The sequence below is a fragment of the Heloderma suspectum genome, chromosome 1, assembly GCF_057233095.1.
Source record: "Heloderma suspectum isolate Gila_16-S chromosome 1, 16-S_ref, whole genome shotgun sequence".
Classification (NCBI taxonomy): Eukaryota; Metazoa; Chordata; class Lepidosauria; order Squamata; family Helodermatidae; genus Heloderma; species Heloderma suspectum.
The window spans coordinates 168,924,388-168,927,500 of NC_139458.1; the positions used below are offsets into that span (position 1 = coordinate 168,924,388).

General features: G+C 43.9%; 1 protein-coding gene across 24 annotated transcripts in view; it reads right to left on the reverse strand.

The window, feature by feature from the left end:
* Positions 1–296: 296 nt before the first annotated feature.
* QTMAN (queuosine-tRNA mannosyltransferase) overlaps positions 297–3,113 on the reverse strand; it is a 294,835-nt gene continuing 292,018 nt past the window's right edge. For all 24 annotated transcript variants that reach the window (XM_084809878.1, XM_084809812.1, XM_084809932.1 and 21 more), the window contains one exon: positions 297–3,113. This exon is cut by the window's right edge and continues 2,013 nt beyond it. The gene's annotated coding sequence lies outside the window, so the exon portion shown is untranslated.

Here is a 3,113-nt window from a genome sequence, read left to right on the forward strand (position 1 = left end):
AAAAGCTTGTTTAAATACAAATGTCTGTAGCAGATGCTGAAAACAAAGCAGAGCTGGGCACCTACCTGACATCAACTTTTAGTACTTTAGCAGGGTGTTGTCCACTGTATCTCATGCTGTGGGGCAAAACCAGAAGAATGGGGTAGGATGAGCCACAGTTTCATCATCTCCCATTTCTTCAGCCCTTTTTAGGGCACAATCCTATGCATGTTTAGACAGAAAAAAGTCCTACAACTCCCAGCATTCCTCCTAGCTGGGGAATGCTGGGAGTTGTAGGACCTTTGTCTGTCTAAACATGCAGAGGATTGCACCCTAAAGGTATTTGCACTGTCTCCAGGTAGCCATCTGAACACACCTCTTGCCCAGCACAGAAAAACGCATATTGCCTTCTCTCTCTCTCTCTCTCTCTCTCTCTCTCTATATGCATTGGGGGGGGGGGAGACAAAAGCAAGAATTGAATATCTGATAACCATTTTGATGATGATGAGCTACAGCAGTAGGAAGACATTTCTGGTTCTGAGGATGGTAGAAGACTGAGTCCTTTGACATAGCCAAAAAGGTTGCAGCTTTGAAATATCCTTTATTTGTCATTCATTTTAAACAAGGTTTTCCATTGTACCTTCTATGGGGTATAGATAAACAGAAGCCACAAATGAACCGCTCCTGATCAATGTTCGTATTTAAAAGAAAAGTGAGACTTCCACTTTATTTCCTTCCTTCAAAGAAAATTCTAAGTGTTTGTCTACAGCGCAGCTCACCACAGCTCAGACCTTTGTAGTATTAGTTCAAGGGATTCGAGCCAACTTTAGATCTGACTATTTGGGCTTAAAATGTTACCCAATTGTAGGAATTATTTTTTTGGAGAGCTGTGGGGTATCCTGTCCTCATATGTTGTGCCCCCTCTTTGGTGGCAGTGATTCTGCATGCATGTCTCACAGTTTTAGCCTCTCTCATCTTCAAAACCTCATGAAAAAAAGTATTTCTGAGAAACATGGAAATACATAAAACAATTTCCACCCATCAGCATTATCTGTGAACTAGACAAAAAAGATTGGTTGACCTTAATTTATCTTTTCTGGATCCATGTAAATCAGATTGAAGGCCTAGTTTTGGTCCTTGGTTGCTCCTTGGGGTGATATCTGTCAGGAAAGAGATGGGGAGTGAGACTCCGTTGATTTTCCTGAATCTCTCTGCAGCTTTATATACCATCGACCATGGTATCCTGGAGATGCTGTCCAGGATGGGGATTGGGGGCATAATCATATCTGGATGACCATTTCTGGAAGGTGGTGCTTGAAGATTTCTGTGCAACTCTGTAGCATCTATGCTTTGGGGTGTCACAAGACTCAATCCTATCCCCCATGCTGTTTAACATCTACACAGAACTGTTGAGTAAGGTGATCTGGAGCTGTAGAGTGCAGCGTCATCAATATGTGGATAATACCCAGCTCTATTTCTCCTTTCCATCAAACCGAGGTAAGGCAGTGGGAATGCTAAATCAGTGCCTTGCTGCAGTAATGGACTAAATTCGGGCTAATAAACTGACACTCAATCCAGACAAGGCAAGATACTGTTAGTGGATTGTTCCGTCTGTCCAGGTGAGTGGTATTCAATCTTGTCTGGAGGGGTTGTGCTCCCACTGAATTATCAGATTTGCCATTTGGAGCTGCTCATTGATCTATTCTTTGCCACTAGAGGCAGCAGTGGTGTCTGTGGCACAGAGCGCCTTTTACCAGCTACGTGTTTTACCAGCTATGGCTTATCTGTACAGCAGGAGTGCACAACCCATGCCTCAGAAGCTGCATGCAGTCCCCAATGCCTGAATTGTGCCCCCCTCCATGGATGCTGCCATCTTCTGCTGATGAATTCCTCTCCCACTGATCTGGATACAGGCACAGATGAGAAATCGCTAGGGAAGAAGGTTGTCCACTCCCACTCCCCCAGCAAATCCAATATAGATTGCTCTTCCCCTGCTGCTCCTAGCAGCAATGAAAGAACGATCTGTACCAGGACTGCTGGGATGTATGTATGCGTGCATACGCGTGCGGCCCTCGAGCCAGCTTCACATGCAGCCCTCAGGCCCCAAAAGGCTGTGCACCCCTTACATACAGGAAATGCATCACTTTGTTTTAGTGATCTTGGATTACTGCAATGTGTTGCATGGGAGAACAAACATAAGCTGTTAAAACAACAGTAAACTTCAGCTGTTAAAACAGTAAGCTTCAGCAAGGATCAGCTTTTCCTACATGCACCTAACCACCAGACTCGGAGAACTTTGTCAGACTCTTTCTTCATCTGTCCTAATCCATACCATCCCCTCTGATTAGCAGCGGCTCTCCTGTAACTCAGGCAGAGGTATTTCACATCACCTGCTACCTGTGTTCCTTTTTTTAAAAAAAACCTGGAGATGCTGTGGATTGAACCTGCAGCCTTCTGCAGGCAAAACATGATAGCTGCCTTTTTTGACTGAATTAAACTCAAGAAGGTTCAATTCACTAGTATGCCCATCTGCCATTTCAGTTGGGAAACTGCATTCATTCCACAGCTAAAGGCTAAATGGTGGACTTCTCCACTTTTATTTAGGTCAGATTAATAATTTTTGCCTTAGACTCATGACATTAAAGCATGGGCCATTGCTTTTCCTCTTCCAATTGAGATCAAGAGGGTGTAATTTGACACTGAGAAGCTCTAGGCAAGAGGTTGGTGCTTAACCCTTCCCTGTCAATTTCCACACATCACTCCTCCCTACACCTTGTACCATTTCAGGTTGAAGGTGCAGAAGCACATTTTTGAATGTTCCCTTGCATGAAAAGAACTCCCTGAAAGTAGAAAACCAGCATAGCAGTGGCAGCACACATATTCTGCATTCAGGAGGTTCGGGGTTCAGTTCCTGGCATCTCTTCGATACACTAGATTTCACTTGCAGGGATTTTACTTGTTTTTCTTTGTAACATCCAAAAGTATTCAAAAGGATATCTGCCACCCACAGCCTGAAATCTAGCACTTTATTCTAATGTACGTTTGGACTGGGCTTTAGTCATACCAGAATGTGATAGACTACTGGGAACTGGCTTTTATATAGAGAAGCGCCCCAAAGGGAGGAGACAATCTGA